The sequence below is a fragment of the Ictidomys tridecemlineatus genome, chromosome 2 (assembly GCF_052094955.1).
Source record: "Ictidomys tridecemlineatus isolate mIctTri1 chromosome 2, mIctTri1.hap1, whole genome shotgun sequence".
Taxonomy (NCBI): domain Eukaryota; kingdom Metazoa; phylum Chordata; class Mammalia; order Rodentia; family Sciuridae; genus Ictidomys; species Ictidomys tridecemlineatus.
The window spans coordinates 174,919,699-174,940,395 of NC_135478.1; positions in this window are offsets into that span (position 1 = coordinate 174,919,699).

A 20,697-nucleotide genomic window follows, 5' to 3' on the forward strand; every position below is an offset into this window, starting at 1 on the left:
AATTTCTGAATTCTAATAAAGGCACATGGTCAGAATAACTGATTTCATAGACAGTTCTGATGTGTGGGATTTTTGTTTTATTTATTGATTTAGAAATATCTCTCTTATTCTTGCCACACCAATAATAGAAGCTTTACAAAAACACATATCTTTAGCTTTTTATGTAATCATATACTTAAAATGATTTTCATAATATTAGATAAATCCAAGGAAGTTTAAATTTCCTATAAAGCCAGGAAACATTGTCTCACTCCTTCTTTAACCTCCTTCCTTTCGCTTCTTTCTTTTCTTTTGCATTTTATCGTCAGAATATAAAGTCTCCCTAAGCAAAAGGTGAGAACTATGTGAAAATTAGGCTAAATTTTTGTTATGGAAAGCTTTATTCATCAGCCACAAATAGATGTGATCTTTAAGTATTAACACCATATCTTAGTCTGTGTGTAAAAAAAATAATTTTAGAAGTCAGATTTAAAGAGGAAATGAAATTATTAAGATTTCAGTTGACCAAAAGCATTTGACCCCATATATAACTTCTTTCATTCTCATTTTATATTTGGTGTAACAATGTCCACTTTTTAATCTCTGTTTGAGCCAATGATATCACAGCCAGTACTCAACTCATTTCAAGGATTGTGTTACCTGCTGGTAAGTCCAGGGAGAACAAGTTAAAGCAGTACTGAAGATAAAACAATGGTTGTGGCTGTGGTTTTTTAAAAAGAAGTAGCTAGAGTTTAAACACTTGTGGCCTTGTGGGTTGATTAAGTTTAACATTTCTGGTCAAATAGAAATGTTAATTACTGATAAAAAAGTGGGGGTAGGAAGCGGACAATGGTGTTCTTCATAATTATAATCTTTTATTTGAAAGGCTCTTAGAATAAAATACCTTTGATATGTACCATTTCTGTTGAATTGACCTCCTACCCAGAAGCTGGGAAATTATCTCTATAGATAGCTCAATATAATTTCAAGGACCCTCATCTGCAAACATGCTGGCACTGCTTTCATTCCTCAAATATTAATTGAGATAATGGCAGAGAGATGCTGAGAAAATTAAGATGAAGGAGATACAATCTCTCTCATCAGGAAGCTCCAAATTTAGCCCAAAAGGACATTTACAAATACATATATGTTAGATTCAGACACCGAAATATATGTAAATGCTTAGAGTCTAATTCTGCCAGAGAAAGTCCAAAGAGAGCTTCAGAGAGTATTTGATGTTTGAGTTGAATTGTGAGGGATGATTAAAAATTGCACAAAAAGGTAAGAGCATTCTAAAAGCAAAGCTCCTGTGCAAAGACATGAGTGTTTGAGAGTAGCAAGTAGTTTAATTTGGCTGGAAAGGGAATTGAGGATTAGAGAGTAACTCAAAAAGAGGAGAGGAGAAAGATAAATGAAGGTCAGATGAACTGACTAGTGATCTGGACCTCATTACACGCACATATATCATACCAGAAGAAATTTAGTAATTTCCCTCCACATTTCTACCCTTTACCAAAGTCTTCAGCTTAAGAACTACTAAACTTCTAAATGTTGTGGGGACTACTGAAGTATTTCAAGCCAGGGACTGGCTTAAACACAACAAAATGTATGTTTCAGAAAGACTGTTCTTAGAGCAGCATGAGGAATGCTACTTGGTGACCTCTCATGTATCAGATTTGAAGAAGAACTGACTAGAGGCTTCAAGATCCATGACATTTACTTTAAAATCTGGCTCTCACTCCCATAGGTAATCAAAACACAAGAGAGGAACATTTTATCCTATAAGTGACATGCATGTTTCTCTGGTTTCCAGCCCAGCTTCTCTTACCTGTCACACTAATTGACTTTCTTCCTAACGCATGACCTTTTGATCCACTGCTGTTTTGATTGAGAGATCTCATTTGGCAGGAAATCTCACAGTAATAATTAGTTACAAACCCCATTTGGGCACAGCTCTGGGATTTTTCAATCAAATGTTCTTCTCTCAGGCTGCTCAAACCAAATTTCCTTTAGTCCTTTGAGGTAGTTTAAGACAGTAAGGAGGCTAATGTCACTTCTGGATGGAAGCTAACACAGACTAAACAAAAATAGGGATACTGGAAATAAAGATACATTACAGGTAGAAATAATAGAACTTTGCCACCAACTGGATGCAGAGGATCAAGATGAAAATGCTGATGACTTTCAGGTTTTCAACTTGAGAAACTAAGATACTTAACAAAAAGATGAAAAGGAAAAGGAAGGCAAGTTCACTGAATGGGAAATAAGTTTATCTTAGACCTCCTTATTTTAAACCTTCTTCAATTTATAAGGTTGAATAGGACATGTTCTTCCTGTCTAGTGACTGTTAACATCCTAGGGTTTGATTCTTGCTTGCTTTGTCTTGCCCTTGCACATAGACTATATATGATCTCATCCATTCTCATAGCTTCAACCACCACTTGCCTATATTCTGGTCTATCTGCTTCTATTATCTCCTTAAAACAGCTGGATAATAGGAACTCAATGAATATTCATTGAATGAATGAATTAAGTTTGAGTGAATCCACCTTCCATAATGCCTCAACAGTTCCTTTTCTAAGATGTAAGTATGAGCCTGGAGTTCAGTATCATGGTCTGAAGCAGAGACTCATTAGTATAGAATTGATGTTTGGAGGCTTGTCAATGGGTGATTTCACTCATGGAGAATTTGTGACTAGAGAAGAAAAGAAATGCAGCCAATATGGAAAGCATATGGAGATTCCTTGGAAAACTAGGAATGGAATCATCATTTGACCCAGCAATCCTTCTCCTCGGTCTATACCCAAAGGACTTAAAAACAGCATACTACAGGAACACAGCCACATCAATGTCTATAGCAGCATAATTCACAATAGCTAAACTGTGGAGCCAACTTAGATGCCCTTAGTGGATAAATGGATAAAAAAATGTGGCATATATACACAATGGAATATTACTCAGCAATAAAAGAGAATAAAATCATGGCATTTGCAGGTAAATTGATGGCGTTGAAGAAGATAATGCTAAGTGAAGTTAGTCAACCCCCAAAAAACAAATGCCAAATGATTGAACTCAGGGGCATTCGACTGCTGAGTCATGTCCCCAGGCCCATTTTTATTTTTTATTTAGAGACAGGGTCTCACTGAGTTGCTTAGTGCCTCGCTTTTGCTGAGGCTGGCTTTGAACTCGTGATCCTCCTGCTTCAGCCTCCCCAGCAGCTGGGATTACAGGCATGAGCCAGAGCACCCAGCATCTGCAGTCATTTTTTTAAAAATCAATTAAAAAATTTTAAAAAAAAAGAGAACAGAACTTTGGGATGTCAACAGTGCTTAAAATTTAGTGGAGAAAAGAGAATCAGGGGAAGTTACTGAGAAGGTTACAGTAAAGAGGCAAAAATAAACCAACAGATCATTTTATCTTAGAAGTCAAGCAAGGAAACACTTTAGACAGAAGTGGCCATGAGTGAGGTGATCATTGTGTTAGGGATAGAGGAAATGGAGGGCCCAGCAGCATGGGATCCCACTTACCAAGACCACTCTAATTATAGCCATTACCAAATATCCAACCTACTATCAATAGAATTCAACACTGAGCACTGTGTATATTACCATTTCCTTAAAAGGGCCACTGGTCATTTGATGTTAAGTTGAATACACTGGACTTCTACTTTAAAGGAGCCAGAAAATCATTCTGACAGGAATAGACTATATCCTGGGACAGGTTTGCCTTTACTACCTGAAAGGTCTCACCCAAAACCACTAACCAAGGCTTACAGAATGATCCACAGACGTAGGAGACCATATATTATCATTTTAGATCAGGGATTTTCTTTGTAGAAGAAGAGTGGGTGTAGGCCTTTTACCATGAGATTCACTCTTCTTATCATACTGCATCACTCAGAAGTTAATGGCCTGATAGAACATGGAAACATCTTGTTACTGGGATAGCTGACGTGTAAACTTGAAGATGATACTTAACAAATAATTGAAGGAACTTTATCAGGTATTGTGTTCCAACAGGAAGTATAGATGGGTTTAAGAACCAAAGGTTACAAGAAGAAGTGGCTAGCTTGGCATCACTCCAATGACTGTCATCACTTTCCATGCGAGGGCTCAGTGCTCTCTTTCCTTGCAACTCTAATCTCTCAGGTTGAGGTTTTGATTTTGAGAGGTAGAATATGTCAACCTGGGAATAAATGAAAAATTCCTTTCAGTTATAAACTATGACTGCCATTTGGGCACTTAAGGGAATTTGTGGCAAGTAAGAGGGGGAGTCACCATCCCGGCAGTGGGAATTGACCCTGATTATCAAGAAAAGGCAGAGCTTCTGTTTGAAATTTGGGTGACCCACTGGGATATTCCTTAATACTTCTGTGCCTAATTCTTACAATGGATGGAAAGGCATAGAAACCTCACCCTGACTGATATAACACTGAAACCACCAGAGGTGATACCTGAGGAGAATCTAGAACAGATAGTAGGGAAGGGAAATGATGGTATCAGTTGCAGCTCTGAGACCAGCTGGAGTCTCTGAGCCATAATTCATTCCACTGACGTCTGCTAAATTCCCCCATGAGGTGTAATCCACTAGAATCCCGGAAGGGCTGCTTTCAGAATATATTTGAGGAAGTAGACCCAAGTAGAACAAGTCCTTCACTGGAGCATATGCAGTGAGTCACTGCCAGGATCCCTCTTTGATGAAGGACTCATTGCCTCGGTTGCTAAGAGTGTGATTTGCAGTCAGCTTTTGGCTTTTATTAATTCCAGGGATTGCCTCAGCTCCCCCGAGGGGCTTCATTGAACGTCATGCTACTTCCCAAGGTAGTTCATGCCTGATAATTGATTGACATAAAACTATAACAACCTGGGCATCCTGGCCCAACTGGGGATAACTTTGAAGGTCTGTTCTAGTTCTAGCGCTCCCCTCAGGGTCACCCAAGGTTGACATGAGGCTTGCATCAGAACCCCACTTATTCTTCTTTCTGATCATGCTTCCTTCCTCTCCCAAAGGTACTTATCTCAAGGATTCTTTTTAGAAAGCATCCTACAAGCTACGGACAGATTCTGCTCCTTGGGGAGCAACACATGGTACTTCCCTAATACCTAATCATGCATGTCCTTATTCCTGAATTAGAATTCCCTTCACATCACTGTTTATCAGTTACTAAAAGTAGGATTAGTGTGTTCCTTAGGGAGATCAAGCTGTTGGTGTCAGCACATGGAGTCTTTTGGTCATGGAATCCTCTTCTGAGTGGAGGTACATTGGACCTGTCATTATCTCCAGCCAATCCTCACCATCCACATTTTGCCTGGCATTACTGCTATTAGGAAGTGGAACCTCAGAACTCTCTATTACTCCATACAAGGGTTATATTTCTTTCAGTATACACAGTAAAAGAAATGCATTTCAAACTCATGTTTATTGAACACCTACTGCAGCAAAAACATCAAGCTACCATCTGGAAGTTTACAGAGATAAATTAAGTCTTTTCTCTGAAGAACTTACAAAAATGTGCTAGACTAGCAATTTCCCTGTAGAAGCAGCAGAGCTTCTTAGCTTTTCACATATTACATGTTTCTTTGTTTTTGGAGTGCAGCTACTGCTGTGAGCTTCCAAAGCAACATTCAGAAAAAGTGACTGAACACGTCCCAGCCTATATGCCCTTCCTCTTCCCAAACACAGGAGGAAGCATCCATCGCAGTTTCCTTCACACCTGGGCTTCATACCGGAGTCCAGGAACAACTGAACACCACAATTTATTATCTCCTGGTTTATTCTCACAGAGTAGTGGATGAGAATGGTTATATTTTATGTCAACCAGGGCATTCAAGGACAAGTTCTGGTCACTGAGCCACATTCTGTATGCTAAATAGTTCTTTAACGATGAGTGGCGCTAAGAGGCTGTCTTGGATCCCTATATCTAAGCATGGTATAATTAAGGAAGTCAGGGCTCAGAATTCTGGCTGTAGATAAATGAGGTACATTCAGCATCATACAATATTGCACACATGATACCCTAAAAGGTCAAATAAAACCCATAGGGAGCCTTCCCCAGAGGCCAGCTTCTATACTGATATACATCTTAGCTTATTTTACTAGAATACTAATTACAACTTCACCCAGGTGGATAGGAGGGGTATTATGACTTGTTTACTTGTTGGTAAATAGGTACACTAATACCTGGACAGCCTGCCTTACAGTTTCTTTTGCTGATAAAGTAAAAGCAAATGAGTTCACTTGATAAAAACTGAAGCATTAAAACAATGATCTTAATCACATAGCCCAAAGACATGTTTTATTTTGATAGAACTATGTTTTAAATTTGAGTGCCCTCAAATGAAAGACAATCCCTATCAGGTTTATAATTTATAATCTTGCTTAAGCAAATGTGAAATATTATCAGTACTTCCAAAGAAACTCTCACAATGGTATACTCATCATTAAATGATGTCTAATAAACCAGAGATAAATCTCTTCTCATATTGACAAAAGGTATCCCATTTGTCAGTGAACTCACTGAGTGTCTTCTTCATTATTATATCTCCAAAGCCTAAGTCAATATCTGGGACATTGTGAATGTTCAGAAAGTACTTTTTGGACCTAATTGAACCAATGGGAAAGGAAAATAGGTCATATTATAAGGGCAGATGTTAAGGAAGAGCAGGGCATGAAGTTGCCCAACTAACATAAACAAGTGAGGGAAAAAGTGACCAAATAGAACCTGGACTTAAACTTATTAAAGAGAAAAGAAAATTATTAAAACACCAAAGACTGAACTCAAGTGGACACAGGTAAATATCCAGGACTGCCTAGACTCCAGGGGATGAGGTTTGGGAAAGAGAAAATAGAATAGGTCTTTTAAAGACCCCCTCCCCCCGCAAAAAAAAAAAAAAAAAAAAGAAGCCCAGAATTGTACATCCCCATATAAGGAAAGCAAAACCTCTGAGTGTTACTGATGGGCAAATCATATCTGGGATTGTCACATAAACAAACATTGGGTTAGCTAGACCTGTCTGCTGCAGGATGTGGGGTGCCTAATTTAGAATTATGACATCAGCTCCCTCTGCTGATGTGAGATGCCTTTCTCAAGATGATGATGTTCAGCCAGTTTCTGTTCTCTAAGCAAAAGTTCCCAAGCTGGGATTATGTCACCCAGTCTGGTCTGTCCTGCTCCTGGCAGCCTAGGCAGCCTGGTCAGTGTTTATCAACCTCCAGACTTTCTCTTTCCTTCAGCTTTCACATCTGTAACGCACCAGGGCTGTTTGATCTCCCTCAACAGTAAGTCATGACCTTGACTGGAATATAGACTTTCTGCTCCCTATGCCTTCTCTACTGATCTAGAACTCTTTGGGCTTCCAGACTCCAACTCTTTCCCACCTCAACTCTTACCACATTGTATTTGTCCCTTGTGTTTAAGGATTTGTTTTTCAAATAGAATTAAGATTTCAATTCCAAGGATTCATCCCATCCTCCCCCAGAAACCTCCCGCTGCATCCGCACCTGTGCATAATCTTTCTGCCAGCAGGCTGTTTCCCCCGCAACCTGTCTGGACTTATTCTGTTTTCTACTTGCAAGGACCTCCCCTCTTTTCTTATCAACCATTTGCAATTTTAGTTTACTATTTTGGTTTTGAAAGTTGGGCTTATGTGTGGTCTTCAGGAAGTACTGGTGTAGGAATAGAGTGGCTCAAAAAGTCATTGACCCAAGCATAGCTTTTTATCTGGAAAAATGACCTCATCACTTCAGGAAGAACAGACGTCTTATGATGAGGAAGAAAGGGGTGCTCACATATATCACCATGTTGACCGTCAACAGAATTGCTTCCTCCCTGGAGCAGGGGCCAGCCAACTACTCCAGGTAAAATCCAGCCTGCTGTCTGTTTTGGTAAATGAAGTTTAAATTGAACACAGCCATACTCATCTGTTTACATGTTTTTATGGTTGCTTTCATGCTATGACAGCAGTATTGAATAGCTGCAGAAGAGACCATATGGGCCAGAAAGCCTAAAATTAAAATTCAATGTCAAGCCCTTTACAGAAAACATTTGCTAATACCTGACCTAAAGTTTTCTTGTTTATTTTAGCTTGCTTGTTCTCATCCATTAGACTTAAGGTCATGTGCATATTTTTCCCACTGAAACTAGTAAAACACATTCCATATAGAGAAAACATTAAATTTCTGATTGAATGACAGGCATTCATCCAAGAAACATTTTTAAGTGCACCAGATGAGCAGCAAAATCTAGAATGATTTGTATTTTATATGATGGAAAGGCTATTTCCATGTCTTTATTTTTTCTCTGTACACTGTTTTGTTTTGTTTTCTAAGTTTTACTCCACAAGGGCACTATAATAAATATACCTCAAACTTTGTTGAGAGGTTTTAAGAAGATCTATCCACTCTGCAGGAAGTAACTATGGTTCATGTCTACAGCCTCTGTCCTACTGCAAGGCTTGGCACAGAGGAGATGTTCAACAGATACTAGTCAAATGTATGCTGAATAAATGAGCTTCCTCTTCTGGTTGCAAATAATTTTATTTAAAATATGTTGTTTGGAAACATATGTAAACTTGAATTTCACAATGTTCATAGCTCCATGGTTAATTAAATAACACCCAGGCATATGTTTGTTTGGAGAATGCCAACAGATTTGCAGCAAGATCATCTAAACAGCAGGCATTGAGGAAAGGAGCCCACCAGGCCAGCTCTGTGTGTTTTCAGTACCCCATCCCACCCCAGAACAAGGAGCAACACTGTGATCAAGATTAATGAATGCAGCCAGCCTCCATTAAAAAAAAAAAGACTATGTTTCAGAATGCCATTTATAAGGAAAGACTTTGACCTACATTTCTTCACAGAAAGTCTTATGAGGAGAGGTTAATAGTCTAATTCAAACGAATTATTGTAGGGGAAAGGTTTTAGGAGAAAAATGAAACAGGTTCAATGAATTATGACTATGTTACTAGACAGATAACTTGGGCAAGTTACTCTCTATTGCCTAGCTTCTAGTTGTTTGGTATTTTTATTGTTTAATCTTTTAAGTGAGAAAAAAATAACAGAAGTGTTGTTGGAATTATGTGATAATGTAACAAGCTGATTTCCACTCTTTTGGGCACATAATAGATAATTCCAAAAAAATGAGTTGCCCTTTTCATAGACATTGGTGAAGTTTATATTCGAAATCTCTCCTTCCTTTCTGCATTGCTTTTTCTCCTCTAGTAATCCCTCCTCCCCCAGAGCTCAGTGACCTAAATCATTTTCCAGGTATATCTCATTTTGCAAAGTACTCCAGCTGCAGAATAATTAAAATTCTCCTTCCTCCAATAATGCATCTGATCTTGTCTACATGTGAGAAGGAAAGCAATCTGATTGAATTTACTTACACTAAAATGTTAATGGTTTGATTCTCCTAAAATGTTTATATTTTCAAACAGGTCTACTATATCACAAGAACGAATTAATGGCAATCAAATTAAAATGCACACTGAAGAGAGTACCATTCCATTTCTTCTCTTGAATTCCTCTCTCTCTCTCTCTCTCTCTCTCTCTCTCTCTCTCTCTCTCTCTCTCTCTCACACACACACACACACACACACACACACACACACATACATACACTTTTCAATACAGGATGGTCTATCCTGTCTTTGTGACTGCCTCAGGAGTCAATTAATCCAAGCCTGAGATTCTATCGTTAAAAGGCTTTGGAAACTGAACTGTGTGTAAGCAAGCAGAGGTACATTTTTCTGGAGAGAGGATCTTAAGCCTTCATTAGATCCTAAGAACAATGGATACTCCATGACTCCAGAATGATAAGAACCTCTGCCCCAGACCTAACACCATTTTAAAAATAATCCATCCTTTCCTCATTTAGATGGTATGTATAAAATGAGTGCTTAACAGTTAGAAATTTCCACCAGAGTTTTAAATATTGAGGGTTCTGAAACTAAATTTTTATTTCCAGAGGTCCCAGGTACAAATATTTGTAGGGTTAGGAAGTAACATAGCATGGAAAATGCCAAATGACTATGGTGGTGGGGGGGATCTATGGTAAAGCAAAGGAGCCTGCTCTTCCTAAAGGCACTCAAATTCAAAGGGTTATAATTCTCCCTTTCCTTTCAGATAAACAATGAGAAAAATAGGACCTTCCAATCTCACTTACAATATTTTATACTGGAAAGTGAAGAAATCTATACATATACAGAATAATAAATTAAAATGAAGGATTTTTTTTTTAATTCAGTCATGAAGATGCCCAGGATTTTGCATTCTACAAAGGTCAAAACATGTTCTGAGAACCTGAACTGACTGGAGAGCTCTACCACTGAAGTCTCTAGGCCCCTGAAACTTCCATATCTGGTCTATATCTGCCTACCCTACAACTCCAACCAACTTTCTACAATCTGTGCTTAGGAAACTGAGACCAATGTGGACATGAAATTGCTCATTTTTCATGGGGTCCTGAGTCACACCTCTCATGGACCCAGTCACAATGGGTCAAGGTTATTTGTTTGCTTGGAATGCTTGGGCAAGTCCGTTTATTCACTTACTCATCCAATAAGTATTGGTTGAACTTCAACAACTTGTGGTTGGGAAATAAGATGAGAGAGTGTCTAAACTTTTCACTTTAGTTGGTGAAAATCTAGATGGTAGTCTGACAGTTATCATATAGTGAGTGCAATCATGATATTATTGAGTACCTCAGGATGTGATAAGATGAAATTCATTTGGAAAAATAAAGAGGCCCAGAATAGCAAAAGCAATCCTTAGCAAGAAAAGAGAAGCAGGAAGCATCACGATACCAGATCTTAAATTATACTACGAGTAATAGTAACAAAAATGGTATGGTATTGGCACAAAAACAGATATGAAGATCAATGGAACAGAAGACAAGAGATAAACCCACATAAATACAGTTATCTCATACTAGACAAAGGCACCATAAACATATATTGGAGAAAAGATAGTTTCTTCAAAAAATGGTGCTGGGAAAACTGGAAATCCATATGCAATAAAATGAAATTAGACTCCTCTATCTCTCACCTTGTACAAAATTCAACTCAGAGTGGATCAAGGACATAGGCATTAGACCAGAGAACCTGCTCCTACTAGAAGAAAAAGTAGGGCCAACTCTCCATCATGTTGGCTTAGGAACTGACTTCCTCAATAAGACTCCAAAAGTGTAAGAAGTAAAAGAATCAATAAATGGGATGGTATCAAACAAAACACCTTCTTTTTTTATACCTTTATTTTATTTATTTATTTTTATGTGGTGCTGAGGATTGAACCGAGGGCCTCACACATGCTAGGCGAGCACTCTACTGCTGAGCCATAACCCCATCCCCTCAAACAAAACACCTTCTTCATAGAAAGGAAACAATCAAGAACATAGAGGGAGAGCCTACAGAATGGAAGAAAATCTTTGCTATCTGAATCTCAGATAGACCATTTATCTCCAGGATATACAAAGAACTCAAAAAACTTAACACCAAAAATTGTGCTCTATATGTATAATAAGAATTGTAATGCATTCCGCTATCGTATTAAAAAATAAAATCAATAAAAAATGCTTAACATTAAAAACAAAATAACCCAATTAAAAAGGGGCAAAGGAACTAAACAGGCACTTCACAGAGGAAAAGTATGTATGGTTAACAAATATATGAAAAATGTTCAACATCTCTAGCAATTAGAGAAACACAAATTGAAACTACACTGAGATTCCATCTCACTCTAGTCAGAATGGCAATTATCAAATATACAAATAACAATAAATGTTGGTGAGGATTTAGGGAAAAATATTCACTCATACATTTCTGGTGGGAATGAAAGTTGGTGCAACCACTCTAGAAAGCAGTAAGGAGATTCCTCAGAAAACTTGGAATGGAACCAGTTATCCCACTTCTCAGTCTGTACCCAAGGGACCTACAATCAGCATAGTACAGTGATGCAGCCACATCAATGTTTACAGCAGCATGATTCATAATAACTAAGTTATGGTGAAGGGCAACCGAAGTGCCCTTCAATAGATGAATGGATAAAGAAAATTATATGTATATGTGTGTAAATACCTGTATGCACAGATATATGTATGTATGTATACACACACACACACACATACACAATGGAATATTTTTCAGCCATAAAGAAGACTGAAATTATGGTATTTACTGACAAATGGGTGGAATCTGAGACTATAATACTAAGTGAAATAATCCAGTCCCCCAAAACCAAAGGCCAAATGTTCTCTCTGAATGAAGATGCTAACAAATAATGAGGGTAGGGGAGGGAAGAAAAGAAGTACTTTCAATTAGACAAGGGGGAATGAAGGGAAAGGAGTGGGGGTGGGAATAGGAAAGTCAGTAGAATGAATCAGACATGACTTTCCAATGTTCATATATGAATACATGACCAATGAAACTCCACATCATGTGCAACTACAAAAACAGGAAGTCAAAATCCATGTATGTATAATATGTCAAAATACACTCTATTGTCACATATCTAAAAAAAACAAATAAAGATGTGAGGAGAGTTAAAAGAAATATCTAAATCTGATTGGGAAATGATGGAAGCTACAACAAATAATGATGACAATACTGAAAAGAGGTTGACATCTCTGACTTCCCATAGGCTTGATCTACTTGAAACTGCACCAATTGTTAGCAAGGAATAACCATCCCAGGATCTAAATAATACCATATAATCAATATTTTAATGAATTTCTTTTGTTCATGTATTAATTTTTAGACTGTTTCATTTTAAATAAGTGTGTGTATCAATTAAGATTCACTTTTAGCTGCAAATGACAACCAAACCAAATCAAGCAGCATCAAATTTAAAAGTCATAATGGTGGCTTAAACATGATGGGAGTATATTTCTTTCACTTCTTTTATAAAAGAAGTCTGGAAGTAGAAAGGGTAAGGCTGATATGGTACTTTCTTGGTTGTCTCAGAGTCTTGGTTTCTTGTGTTTTGCTGCTTATTATCCTTAGTATGTTGCTTCATGGTTCATGATAGCTGTCAGAGTTCTAGCTATTGTATATACTCTTTCGTCAGCAGGAAGAAGGAAGGGAAGGGGGAAGGAGAATTCTCTCTCACTTTCAAAAATACTTCCAAAAGTTCCAAATAGTTCAGTTTATATTTCATTGACCAGAATTTAATAACATGGTCAGAGCATATGACAAGAAGCATAGGCTTTGATTGACTAAAAACTTTTAAGCTAAACACTGAGTTTACTACTAAGAATGAATGAGCAAATGGATATTGGGAGGCGACCAACAACAATATCTGCTCCAGATTGTCATCTAAGCTGGATATGAACACATGTTGTCTGAAGACCCCTTCCCAATCTACCATTTGGCAACTGGGTAGAGCATCACTGGTGGAGTTAATAGTATCTGAAGTAGATTCTCTATTGTCGCAGTCTGGCTGGGCACAATTCAGGAGCCACTTGTCAAAAGAAACTAACTTTATTTTTAGAACTACAAATGCCAAACAAAACAGCTCCTCAGGAAAAAACCCTCAGAGCCCAACTGCCACCACCGGCTTCCCACAAGCCTCTCACCCCCACACAAGCCTCACCACCTCCCACAATCCTCCTGCTCTTGAGGCTGATTGGCTGGGTCGCGTGGGCAGAGCCAAAGAAGTCCCCCAATGAGCAGCTTTGTGGAGGAGCCAATCAGCTAGATGTTGCTGGGGCCGCTGTGAGCCAATCATCAGCCGACAGCTGGAAGTTTGCTGGCAGCTGGAAGTTTGCTGGGGCCCCTTTGGCTGTGGCTCTCAACACTCTATAAAATAAATTTGGTGAAAACTATGTTACAAAGTTAAGCAGGTTTCTTTTTTTAAATGTTTCTTATAATCCTACATACTTACCTGCCTTGATGACCTCAGGAGATTAATTCTAGAACCACCACCCTCACATAGAAACCCTTGATGCTCAAGTCACCTATTTAAAATGGTATAATATTTTCATATAACCTGTGCATATCCTCTTATTTATTTTAAATCCTCTCTAGATTCTTTTTCACACCTAATGAATGTAAATGCTATGTAAATAGTTGTTATACTGTATTGTTTAGGAAATAATGACAAGGCCCCAGGCTAGAGGAAAGTCTATACACCTTTATACAGATGAAAAATATTTGTTTTCAAAGTTTTCAAGTTGTGGTTCATTGAATCTGGGGATGTGGAAACTGTAAATATGGAGGGCTGATTATATTTGCTTATGTCCATGAGGAATCACTAAGGAGTGCCAGGGGAGCTCTAGGACAAATTGCTCAAACATATTAACATGTAAATAAGTTTTAAAGATCTTTTCCCCCCAAAAGTTTATAATGGGCTTAGTGTTCCATAGGACATATTTTGATTTTAAAGCTGATCTAATAGACTATGGGCTTTGTAGCCAAACTAACACATATTAAATCCCTGTTCTTTTATTTACTTGTAGTGTATCTCTTGCAGGTTGGTTGTGAAGATAAGATAAAATAACTAGAAATAATCCAAGTATAGTGCCTGGCAAATAACACACATCTATTTTTTTTTCTTTTTTTTTATGAATAGACTTTGCTTTTCAGAATAGTTTTAGATGGGGCTGGGGATATGGCTCAAGCGGTAACATGCTCACCTGGCATGCGCAGGGTGCTGGTTTCAATCCTCAGCACTACGTAAAATAAAATAAAGATGTTGTGTCCACCGAAAACTGAAAAATAAATATTAAAAAATTCTCTCTCTCTCTCTTAAAAAAAGAATAGTTTTATATATACAGAAAAATTAAGCAGATTTTATAGAGCATTCCTAGATATTCCTTATAGATTAATTCCCCTATTATTGACTATATTACTATAGTGCATTTTAATAATTAATGAGCAAATATTGATATATTTTTAACCCTAATACATTATTTATTCATGTTTCCTTAAATTTAGCTAATGTTCCTTTTCTATTCTAGGATCCTACCCAGAACTCTAAATTATATTTAGTGGTCATGTTTCCTTAGGCTCCTCTTGGCTGTCATATGTTCCTTGTAAAAATAAGGAACATCTTGTACCGTGTTATATTGTACCATGGTATATTGTACCATGCCCTGTTATTTGAATTGGTCTGATATTTTTCTAAAGACCAGTCTTGGGTAATGGGTTTGGGGACAGAAGAGCACAGAGGTCAATTGCCATTTTCATCATAGTATATCAAGGATAAATGCTATCAACATGATTTATGACTGTTGATGTTGGCCTTGATCACCTCATTAAAGTAAGTTTTCTCTAATGTGAAGTTATGCCTTTCCCCCACTTTCCATACTGTATTCTTTGGAATAAAGTCACTAAGTGCAGCTCACACTTAAGAGGTGGGAAGTTAGTCTTCCTTTCCTTTAAATATGTTATTTAAACTTCTGCATCGGAGATTTTTTTTATTGATTTATTCAATAATTATATCATAGATATAAGTAATAAGTAATAAATGGGTACTTATTTTATACTTTGGGTTATAATACCTTGCTTCATCTTTGGCCATTGGAACCTGTTTTAATTGGATCCTATCCCCCTTTAACATACCTCCATCAATATGGGTTTTTAAATTTATTCCTGACTTTCTAGAGATGAAGTACTGCAAAATCCTCCAGTATCATCATGTATTTCCTGCTTCAGACATAGAACCAACCATTTTTTTCAAAGGTTCCTGTTACTCATTACTACAGGCATCATTCTAGCTTCCTCCCCTTGCTTATCTATAAATTTCCACTCTAATAGTAACAAAACTGACTCTCACCATCCGCCATCCATTTACTTAATTATCCAATTGCAGTAAACAAATATGGCAGCATTTGAATTGTTAACCTATACTTCCATGGGAAACAACTTTATTGACCAGAGTACAGTATTTCTTTGCGGTTCCTGATTTTGGTTTTATGTTAAAAGTTTTTGTACATCAGAAGTCACCCTGTGTTACAGAATTCTGAGCCTTAACATACCATGTATCTACCATTACAGTATCATATAGAATAATTTCACTTCTGTAAATATCTTTTATGACTCACCAATGCATCCCTCCTGCTCTCCCCTAAATGTCTTATGATCACTGATCATTTTTTTGTCACTATACTTTTACATTTTTTTCAGAATGGCATATATTTGCTATCATGTAGTATATAGTCTTTTCAGATTGACTTCTTTCACTGAGCAATATGCATTTGAGGTTCCTCCATATTTTTCTATGGTTTCATAGCTCACTTCTTTTCATTACAGAAAAATACTTCATTGAGATATACCACAGTTTGTTTATTCATCTCATATTGGAGGATATCTTAATTGTTTCCAGATTTGGCAATTATTAATAAAACCTCTATAAACATTCCTGAACAGATTTTTTCATGGGCATAATTTTTCAACTTAGTTGGTTAAATACCTAGAAACACAACTGTGACTCAAATGGTAAGACTATGTTTAACTTTGTAAGGAATTGCCAAACCGTCTTCCAAAATTGTACCATTTTGCATTCCTATCAACAATGAATGAGCATTCCTGTTAGAGTTTAGAATACCATGTGAAAGGGACAGGTTACAAAATTATGGAGGGGAGGTGAACACAATTCTGTTAAAAACATCTAGCTAGAGAGTTGCTCTATTACGTTCCTTTTCCTTCTAGAATTCCTTGGTTCTTGTATATTCTGTTTTTTTCTATTCATTTTTTTCTCCTTGTACTTCAGTTTAGGAGGTGCTGATAGGCATATCTTCAAGCTTACTGATCCTTTCTTTACACATGTCAAGTCTCTTGATGAAATCATCATTTCTTCATTTTGGTTACAATGCTCTTGATTCTTTTTATTCTTTACTAGCATTTCCATCTCTCTATGTATATATGACCCATCTATATTTGCACTCTGTATACTTTTTCCATTAGAGCCTTTAACATATTAAGAATAGTTACTTTAAATTCCCTGTCTCATAATTCCAAATGAATTATGAGTCTGGTTCTGATGCTTTTCTTTTTTATCTTTTTAGATTGTGTGTTTTTTTCCCCTTGCCTTTTACCATACTTTGCAAATTTTTGTTGAAATCCAAACATGATATATTAATTACACATATGCCTTTAGTGTGAAATTTTATGTTAATTTTCCAGGAGTTGAGCTGTTTTTAATGTTTTTGTTACCAGGCGCTAGGCCAGAGGCCTGACTCTGGGGTCCCACAAATCAGTCACTAACCCCAAAACCAAATGGAAAAAGTAATGGTACAAAGCAGGAAAGGAACTTTAATCAATATGGCCATATAGGGAAGTCAAGTGAGATCAAGTGTCTCAGCTTTATCTTTGGGGATAATGATATGACCTTTAGGTTTAAAGAGAGGAAAAATTGGAGCACAGGCAAGAGGTATGTGTAACTGAGCAGTCTTAGTCAAGCTGTGGTATGGCTGATCATTATCTCAGTTCTGGATCTTTGAGGTAGCTTGGGGAAGTTCTTATCACCTGAGGGACAATCTGGTTCTCATGAAAGGTTTACTCTGCTTAGGGAGACAGCTTCTGTTCTTGTCATAGGGGGATTATTCCCTGTTACCTTATCATGTGATGAACTTTCTGTTAGTCTCACTATTCCTGGAATCCAAGGTAACTGCAGGTTTAGGGAAGTAACTGGAGATTTCTACTCTGGGAGGTCTGGAACAGGAGGTTGTAAGGCCTACAAGTTAGATATCCATGCAAATCTTGAAAATACCTTGGTCACTCTTATTTTGGTGAATGTTAGAGTCTGTAAACAAGTCAGGATGGCGCCTGGCATTTTGTCAGGGGAATATTAGAGTCTGTAAACAAGTCTGGATGGCACCTGGCAAAATGCCAGAGGGAGTGGTTTGTGAAGCAAAGCCAGCGAGCCATTAAGTGTAGAGATTTCTTATTGGTTGACTGATGTATCTAGTTTATGCTAATTAAGATAAGCTGTGTGGAATGTATAAATACCGCTCCTGTCCTACAATAAACGGCTCCTACTCCTGCTGTATCAACCTACACAAGTTGCTCGTCACCCCCGGGTTATTTTGCTGCAGCCGGGCTGCGTCAGGTGAATTGATCTTGAAGAGGGATAAGATAGGTAATTTTAGGGACTAGTTTTTACATAGACACTCCTTAAGTGATTAACATGCCTACCATAGACTGAGATGAGCAGGAATCTGATCCAAAATTTAAGGTAATTTAAGATAATAAAGAATACAGAGACAAAATGAAGGCAGAAATGCCAAGCTTTCTTCTGCCTTAAATCACCTACCAGGCATCTGCAGGTTGACTTGAAGATCAGTACTTTTAGCAAAAGCAGCCTATAATTCTGGGTTATATTTTCTGTAACTGTTTTCAAAGCCTTCAGTTTCTTCTTGCTTTATTTTTTTATTTTTTTTGTTGTTGTTTTCCTCCCCTGTTGCCTTTTCTAAGAACTACATTTTATTTATTTTTATTTTTTTAGAGAGAGAGAGAAAGAGAGAGAGAGAGAGAGAGAGAGAGAGAAGAGAATTTTTAATATTTATTTTTTAGTTTTCAGTGGACACAACATCTTTGTTTGTATGTGATGCTGAGGATCGAACCTGGGCTGCACACATGCCAGGCGAGCGCGCTACTGCTTGAGCCACATCCCCAGTCCCAGAACTACGTTTTAAATAGAATGCACATCTTGCATTTTTTTCAGTTGTAATTCACTGTTGTTACTTTGGAGCCCCGTTGGTTTGGTGGCAAAGTGTGGAGAAGTAGTCTATAATCTTATAATCTCAAATAAATCTTATAATCTTAAATCTCAGTCTTTTAGTGAGTCCAAGTCCCTGGACTGTGACATTCAGAAGTGTCATCCTCATCCCCCCTTCCCCCACTCCTGTTTTTGTTCTCCTTATAGGTGAGACTGAAAGGCTAGAAGGAACTGCAGCTGACTAATTACTATTCCTTCAGGTAGAGAAGACTCTGGTAGAATTTACTCCTTTGGATCAGCAGGGCTTTTTGGGGAGATTGTTTTGAGCATCCTAGAAAATGGCTATTTTGGCTCTCACCCCCTGCTGAGACAGGAAGAGGTTTCTTTCAGCACTTTACCTTGTTAACCTTGTGGGGTTCCTGGACGTATGCATTTACAGAAGTATGGGTGCTCCTCTAATACTGACTTTCAGGAGTTTCTCACAATGAAGCTAATTCATGCTTGGTTTCCAGAAATTTATCAAAATGGCGTTTAAATATTCGCACCAGTTCATGGGCCCAACACATTCTACCCCTCACAGGCTGATCTTGGTTGTAAGTCCTTGTATTGCCCCTTTCCATATTTCAGGCTATTAGTTTGCCCTGTGACCTCAATTCTCTGATGAGTCCAGAAAAAGTTGTTAATTTTCAATTCTTTGCAAGTTGGAGTGGAAACAAGAAGTCTCCCTGTCTGATTATTGTTAATTTTAGAGCCATCTTAAAATAGGTCTGCTTCATTGGCCTTTTGTTTGATAACCTCCCCTGTTCCCAGTCTTCTCTTTTTTCAGATTGAACACAGTTTAGGCCACTATCCTATATTCTCCATCGATTCATAAATCGATGTTTCCTCCTATTCTTTTGTGTTCCATGTTTCTTGTATATTTGTTATCACTTTGATTAATATTTTTAAATAAGCTTAATTTATTGTCTTACTTTCAAGAATATATTCATCTACCTCATCTTTTATGTCTACTCTTGTAATGAAATTTCTGGAAAAAACAAAAAGATATAGTCATCTCTGGGATGTATATTTTTATTTTTTTTTGTATATTTTTAAATACAGTAATACTCCATGGAGTACTCAGTAAACATTGTCAACTAGGTCTACATCTATTAGATCATACCTAGGTATTAATTTTATACACAATTATTGTATAATTGTCCAGCTTTTTCTGGCTAGTTTCTTTTTTGGGTTAATTCTTTTATCCCCACCTCCACTACTGGGAATTGAACCCACTGGCAATCTACCTGAGCTATATCCTCAATCTTTTTTAATTATTTTTTTCTGAGAGAGGATCTTGCTAAATTGCCCAGGCTAGCTTTGAACTTATGATCTTCTTGCCTCAGACTCCTGAGTCATTGGGATTAGAAGCATGCACCACTGTGCCTGCCCCCACTACAGTTTAATTTTTTTTCTTCCTTTAAAATAGCTAGAAAATAATATGCTTTGTGGATGGATAATTGCTAGCTGAAATTACATAAGTAATAAGAGGGTAAAATTAAGTCTCCAACTCCAAAATAGTCTATTTCTACTATTGTTGTTCATTAAAAATAGAAAAAATTAGAGCAATCCAAAATATCTTAAACATTCCTTTGCATAGATAACAAGTAGATTTTTCTATACAGCTTCATTGAAAAGCCAAAAGAAAAGAGAATAAATGGTGGTAGTCCAGGAACAGTTGATAGTAGCAATTAATATTCATAACAACCATCATACAGCTATAAAATATTACTGATTGTTATAGCTAGTATATAAAATCCAATTGACTTCCTCAGGATTAGTACAGTAATGTCATTACAGTCTGAAAATCATGTTATAAAACTGTAATCATGCTGGCCTAAATAAAATGAGAATTTGTGCCAGAAAATATTAATCCGTTCACTTCCATTTTGCATTTGACTTAACTCAAATGCCTCCTATCTAAATCATACATCACATAGTCTTATCAGAATTGTGCAAATTTACAAGAAAATGGGAGCACCAACTCAGGCGCCACCTAGAGGTTGTTACAGAATATTCAAAGGCTAG